Raw genomic sequence first — 7,989 nt, 5'->3', positions numbered from 1 at the left:
CCTCACACCCCAGCAGAATATGTAGGCTATATATTCTTTTTAAAGTCACCAAATGACTGTAAATTGAGCACATGCAATTACCCAAGGATGAAGAAAAACTCTACTTAGTAGACATACTAGAAATAAAAAGGAGATCAGTGTTTTATTCTGTTCCCAAATGGAGAACTCGTTCAGTCATTTTAGGCAGAAAAGAAAAAAAATAAATTCATGGCTGATTTGGAAAATTTCACCAACTTCAGCTGCACAAAAGAGTAATTAATAAGAAAGGAAAGTTCCTCAGCAGCTGATGAAAGGGTGGGCAGATGATGAAGTTTAAAAAATGGCTATTAAAAGTCTAGCTGTTTTTTCTCACCTACAAATTAAAAATTTTCATGTGTTACCATCGACAAAACATGTAAGATTGGTGGTCAAATCACTGGCTTTCTTCACTCCACACTCCTGAAATAGGCTCTTAAAGTATCAGATTTATTTTTTTAGCCAATTTAAAATCTCTTAATCTTAATTGTGTGTACAGAACATCTAAAAATTGCTTTCACTGCATGACAGTCTGCCTTGTGCTATTATTCTTGCTATTGGACCGTAAGAAGCATTAAGCAGCATGTGATTAGCTCAGTTTGATTATTTATTCATGCAACTCAAAACATTTTTATATTGCCAAAATTGGCATTTCTGTTGCTTATAAACAAGCTGGGCTTTCAATGGACATCTCAGCTCCATGTAACCTGGCCCCAGTTGTTATGTCATGAAGAACTGTATAATAATTGTTCCAGCAGTTTTCTTGCAATTTTTTTCTTTTTCTCCAAAGTAACTGTAAGTATAAAGTCATTTTAAGCATGATCACTGAGGAAACTTGAGGTCTGTAATTGTGGAAATGGCACGGGGTGGGGGGGTGTGGGGTGGAGGAAGGACCTTGGGTAAGTTATGCAAGTTTCTCAACTTTCTTCAGTTAGGCTGAAAAAAATATTACAGCTGCCAGTAGCCTGGCAATGTCACTTATTTTATTTTATTAAGAATTCTGGAGATTTGATGTGGAACATCATGTTGTTGTCTGCTTCCTACAAAACACTAATCACTGGACTAGACTCAATCTGTAGCTGACATAGTAAGGTCTTGTGATATTACAAATTACCCAGTAATTTTGTCACAGAAAGTAGAACAGCCCAGAAAAAGAGAGTCAAACAAGGACCCTTGCTACTCACTGTTCTGCAGTAGGTCTCCCTGATCTTGAGGAAATTCTACTCTACATTTGAAATCACTATCTCCAACTCGAACGTTCATAAAAATGTTTCCCATGAAACCCACTTTAAGGACACGATGATTCTTACTGAAAGGTAATTTCAGTAAGAAAGCCCACTATTGTTAAATCAGTTAAAAGATGATTTTCTATTTTTTTACTTCCCTAATGCTAATCAACAAAGTATCTTTTACGCCATAATTACCTGACACGTTAACGCAATATTGGAATAACACAGTTTACTAAATCAATGCTACAACCTTTAAGCAATAATTGAAAATGCAACAGAAATCATGCTAGACATCCAGTTTCTCAAAGTGTAAAGATCAGCTAGTGACCGGAGAAAGGCTCTCCCATGGATGTAGGAGCAGATCAGTCAGTTCTATGAAGCACACATGAGAACATAAGAATTGAATGTGAACATTTTAATTTTTCAGGATTAATATTCTTGTTTTAAGAGCTAAGAAACTTAAACTCAACATAAGATATAAAAAAGAAGACACTAAGAACTTGAGACTTGTAGGAGTACATGACCCTTGTAAGGAGGTCTGAAGTTCCCTATAGCTTCAAATTTTTACCAGTTTAAGGCCTGTCAGTTTTTCCATCTTTATTGATTCTTCTATAGGATGGCTAAAATACTGTTTGAATTACCTTAATCAAGAGAAGTCTCAAAAGTGTGGTAGAACTGCCAACTACTTGATCACGTATTTTTAATTCATTAAGTTCCCAAGCCTGGAATGTCTAGACTGGAGATAAATCATGCCTGCAATAAACGTGACCAGTGACTTCACATACGAAGTGTCCAGAGAATTCTCATATTCTGTTTCCTTCTCCAGAAAGCTGAGAACTGGGATAAATAGTCATCTACTGCTTGATGTGGTTGCTGAAAACCTGATGCTATGGTCAAGAAGCCAGCATCCCCCTACCGATTCAACATGCAATATTTAAAATATCCTGTAGATAGACTCTAACCAGATGTGAAGTGTATCATTATTAGACAAACTAAAGAATATTAATGTTTATCAGCTCCCTGAAGCAGAATCACACCACAAAAGCAGCAACGTATTATTCCATATACAAAAATAAATCCTTTTGATCCTCTATCTCATCAGTACTTTCCAATGGAAATGCAAGCATTTGATACAGGTCTCTTCCCTTTGGATTCCAGAAAGCAACCGCGATTTTAAAATACGTAAAGTTTACAGGCTATGTCTAAAAATAGTTTATTTTGAACGATCTTTAAAAGCTTTGAAAAGCCTGAGCTTAAAGAATCTCTTAAATTAAAAAGATGACACACAGATGAGTTCCATTTGAGCAATCAGTGCTGACACATTAATAATGAAATAAAATATGCTGCAGTTTTTCAAACATTTTGCAGCTGTTATAACAGCACTATTATCTAACGCAGATATATTTACCAAATTCCACATTTTGTAGTACAAGCATTTAAAATCAAAATACTTCTTTTTACTTGCTTAATCATTAACTGGTAATCTAATGACATTTCAAATTTAAATCTAATCAGTGGCATTTGAATTGGTCCTTATTTCAAGTATTAGGGCAGTCCCTCAGCTGTAACTATGCACTACTGTCTCTTCTCCTCACCTAACCAAGTATTCCCAGCCATGTGACAAGGTTCAGGCATCCTTGCAAAAGGAAACCCTCTCTCCCCCAGACCAAAACTAGACCTTTGGCTTTAGAAAGTTAAGCAATGTTTTTAGCCTTTATAACTAAAGCATATTGTTCTAAAGACCGGAATAAAACAATTTGGCTGGATGCCCTTGTAAAACTTCATTAATCAACAATTTAAATATTTTTGTCATCCATAAATATGCTTTAACCTCCCACATATTTTTGCACATATTTTTTGTATCTTGTTTTATTATGTATCTTGTTTTATTATGCAAAATAAAAAACTTGTATTTGACAGCTGAACTACAAATACATCTGTGATCATAATGTATGAATGCACAACAACATTTTTCATAATTGTAATACAGCGCTGTTGGGGAATAAGCTGACAGATGGAAAATCCAATGCATCTACGGACTATGCTGCAGATCAGAACATACTAATGGATTCTCATCATCTGAGAGAGGAGAGCTGTCTTAAAAGAAAATATTCTATTTAATACTTAAATTACCTATTCCATTTCTGTTTAATATTAACTCTATACAGAAGTGTATACGAAATTTTAATTGTACCTATGTTGCTAAGGCTGCTCTTCATGCTTTAATAAACCTGTGTAAAGAAGCACCTTAACTGGTTTGCCTGTCATGTTTTGTGGCATGATCTAGTTGAACATTCTCAGGTTACCTAGACTAGAGTTATTAATTCAATTCTATAAATTACACACTCATGTTTAAAATGGATTCATTTATGAAAGACAGTATTAGGTGATCATACAGTGCTCGATAAAACTGAAGATTTTCTGTGCAAGAAATGGTACGTCTTAAAAACCTTATTTAGGTTTTTAATCTGAGCTTAAATCTTAACAAATATTAACTCACTTCCCTTTTCCCCCAAGCACATTCCTCATCGTATGTATGGTCAACCAACCTCTGTATGCAAGTAACAGCATAAGTAAACCATTCATGTGGATTATTTGTATTACTATCCACATACACATTAAAAAATTCATTTTTTTCAAGTCTTTGTATGTCTAATACTAAGTGTAATTTTTTAAATAACTGGAAAAAAAATATTCTTACCTTTTCAACTGTTAATTGTTTTGATGGTTTTTCTGATTCTCTCTCTCTCTTTTTCTCTTCTTTCTTTTTTTCTTTTTCCTTCTGAAAAAAAAAAAGGCTTTTTGCTAGTACTCAGTAACAATGCAATTGCAAACTTACTGAATGTCTATAGTCATATAGAATATAAACAGAGATCTCCAGTTACTCCCTTTCAATTCAGAGTTTATGCTTCTATCTGCTCTGCTTCCAGAAGTGACTCATTTTGCTCAAATATTACTACTAAAAATATTGTAACTTTGAGAATTCAAGAAATTCACTATTTCACCTGCTCATCTGCATTTCTGCTTATAAGCAGAAAGAAAAAAGAACCAGTGTTGCTTCTCCTAAGCTAAGCAGATCTGAAAAGAAAAAAACATTTACAGGTACTCCATTAACTGATAACCTCTGTCATTAGGACAGATGCCAGTCTCTTTGACCAAAGACCTAAGGCAATTTGCATGCAGCTTTCTGCTGAGAGTTGCTAATTTTTAAAAGCTAATCCAGTAGTCTTAAAAAAAATATTCCTGAATGTAAAAAGTTGAGTTGGGCCATATGACAGACCCACCGAGTCACCAGACATGAAGTTATTCCAGAAAGAGGAAAGATAAGAGATCCTTTTACTTTGAATGCATCATTATGACATTACAGAAGGTTTTTTTTATTTTAGCTTTGAATGAATAAATGGGGCAATATTACAGACCCAGTCTTGACTGAAGAAAAGTATGAAACATTCCTTAAGGCATCATAACATACGAAAGATATGGACTTTTTACGCCACCAATTGCTTTGACACAGTGCTAGTAGTGATTTTTAGACGCAGTAATCTGTCGGTATTTACCTTGAACAACTACAGTATAGTACTAGAGAGTATACTTCAACATTAAAATGAATGGAACAACAGTTTACCGTCTATCATAAAAGAGATGAGGCAGTAGCTCCTAAATGTTCTTTCAGTCATTAGACTTGGATCCCTTTGAACAAAGCTTCAAAACAGTTGTTTTGTTCCACAAAATGCTATTTTTTAGCAAGTTTCCCAATGTTAGGAGGAAGATTGAGAAGTCAGACTGAGAGGTTAGATAACTGTCCGTGCAGCTCTAGCACTAAAAATAAAACCGCTTACTAGGCTACAGGTTTCTGTCAATAAGGATTGGGTTTTTTTATTTTTTAACATCCAATACATATAATTTTTAAAACTGTATAACATGACATTTGGTTAAAATAGTTCTAACACTAAGATGAAGGTTGGTTGGTTGGTTTTTCTGGTTTGGGTTTTGGGGTTTTTTTGGGGGGGGCAGGGGGGGCGGACAAGGCACAGGGACGGGAACCCAATAACACATTCTTCACAACTTCAAATAATCAATTTTCAAAACTTTCACCATATTTACCAGATGGACTGTGGTTGCTCAACTGAGGTTACTCAAGTCCCAACTAATCCCTGTGACTTATTTCATCAGCCATTAACCTGAACACTCAGGTCCTGGAAAGTGAGACCATGACACCAAGCACCTGCTTAAATGTGGGTGTCACCCAAGTGACAGAAAGCAATGATCACAGTCATGAAACTGCAGTAAAGGGGTCTGCTTTGAAGAAAAGAAACAGAGATCAACTTAGATTTTAGTGAACATTAGGAACACAAAGATGAGCATAGTAGCCCAAACCAGAGGTCCAGCCAACACCGTATCTCACCTGTGGCAGTGCCAGGTGTTCAACAAAAAGTTTGTATGGCTGGGACAACTATAGAGCTGTGTTTTATTTTGAGCCCATCGTAATAACCCAAGACTTGCAGGCTTACTGAACTAAGATTACAAATGCAAAGCCATGCCTTTCAAATGAAGCTTAGCCTTTCTTCCATTACTGCCTCACTGATCCTGGTACCAACCTGCATTGTAAAGATTCTCAAATTCCTGTGACAGTAATCATGTACTGCACACAAATATAATGTCAAAGCAGTAACTTTTCCAAAAGTCTTTTATTCCCTGTCTCCACTCCAACCTTCCCAAGTTGAATAATTTAAATAAACCTAACCTCTTCTTCTGTGGAAGCTTTTCTACATCTTAGACAACTGCAATTTGTTTCCTCTCCTCCTGGGAACGGTTGTTGGAAGTATCATAGCAGTACACTTACTCCTCAAACACCATACCTTAGGTTTACTTGAATATGTTTAAGTGAAAGCAGAGTTAAAGTTTTTGCATATAATCATCTTCAGGATGTACCGATTTGCAGTTTGACTTGAACATTTTTTTAAAATGTATTTTGTTAGAGAAACTTTTTCTGCTAGAAGCGAGGTATCTGGAAACTTTTATTCTTCAGGACTTCAAGAACAAGGAGGGCTTGCAATAAGTTTCATATGGCAAACACTCCGTATAGGTGACCAAATATAAATGCATGCCTCTCGCTGCCCTTAACAATCCCTGACAGTTTCATAGTGAATATATGAAGATTTAAACTGTACACCAGTGTTTCTGCATCCACACCTCACAAAGCCTACAGGAACTCTCTCAATTCCCAGCAACTTCATTATCATTCACTTCATCTTCACTGTGGACTCGAAAACCCGTAAGTCCTTCATCTTCACACTTCACAATTTCAATATGCAAGCTTTCTGCTTCAGCTCCGTTTGATAAAAATGAATTCAGACTAAATAAAAACATTTCTCAGATGCTGTACTCATGCCAGAACTTCAGCTCAAGTGTTTCATTACTTGCAAAAGCAGTCAGAAAGCACTATGAAGATAATAAAATGAAATTGGCTTTATACCAGTCTTAAATTCTAAGCAAAAATTATTCATTTTTTTCCCCCCAAGATTCATTTCTAACAACACGGTATACTATTTGCACAGAGGAACTTTCAAATTTGAATGCATCAAGAGAGGCAGGTAAGAAAGGAAAGGTGAGTTTCATTCTAAGTGGCTGCTGCTTTTCCTGGTACAACTTAAAAAACATGTCAAATTCAAATTCACCAAGCCTTGTGGTCTGTCCATTTAAGTTGTAATTAATGCTTAAATATAGGTGAACTAAAATAATTTGTAACTTCTGTCCACATTCTCTGTATTCAGAAGAAAAAACATGATTTATGTTTAGATCAGAAGTTATTTCATACACTGTATACAGTCTCAATTTAGAGTAAAGTATCCTAAAGAGCCTAACATTGAGCATTCACATTCTAAAAAATGTTTTTTGTTGTTGCATTGACATTTAATGGAAGTTCATACAAACGATGCCTCATCCGCTACTTGTTTGTGTGTTAAGTTTTTCAAAGGCCCTTCTAAACAGTAAATGTAATATCAGCACATATAGACATATCCCAGCTACAAAAGGACAATAAAATCAGTATGAGTTAACAGAAGTTTCACAGAATTAATCCTATATTTATGTCCAAGAAGACTGAACTAAATGACTGGAACAGTACAGATAATTTAGATTCTGAAACAAGCAACTAACATTAAAAAAATACCAAAAATTATTCCTGTGGAGACAGGACAATGTCACCCATGCCCATCAGCTGGGAATGAAGTGGTGTTTCCACAGTTTTGTGACACTAAACCAGATCAGAACCAGAATTTTGACATATAAACACCAAGAGGTACCAATCACACATGTGCTTTGTCCTGCTGTATCAGTTCTTTTCATTTATCTTATCTAGTCCAGGAAGCAAGAAGAAAAGTATTTTAAATGCCTGAAGTATATCCAGCAATTCAAATTCTCTAGTTAGCTCCGTGAAATTACGCTATAGAAGTGTAAACATTTGTGCAAAGTGGTAACCTGACAAGAGTTACCCCCAAAACCAATATACCTCTGCTTTGCTCTTCTCAGCAGCAGCTTGCAGAGGAGAGGATGCCAAAGGCTGAGCAGCATCAGAAGAGGATATCTGTACAAAACAGAGGAAAGAAATGAGAAAGAAAATAAGCAAGAACAGCTGGGAAGGAGGGAGCAGAGGCAGCTAAGAGACTCGATTTGCATTCCTTTTTTCAATAATTTTTGGGGTACAGGGAAAAAATACAACAGAAGAAACAAAAAGAGGAGACAA

This window comes from Cariama cristata, unplaced genomic scaffold, assembly GCF_000690535.1.
Source record: "Cariama cristata isolate BGI_N322 unplaced genomic scaffold, ASM69053v1 scaffold10864, whole genome shotgun sequence".
Taxonomy (NCBI): domain Eukaryota; kingdom Metazoa; phylum Chordata; class Aves; order Cariamiformes; family Cariamidae; genus Cariama; species Cariama cristata.
Note: the sequence above shows the minus strand (reverse complement) of the source record.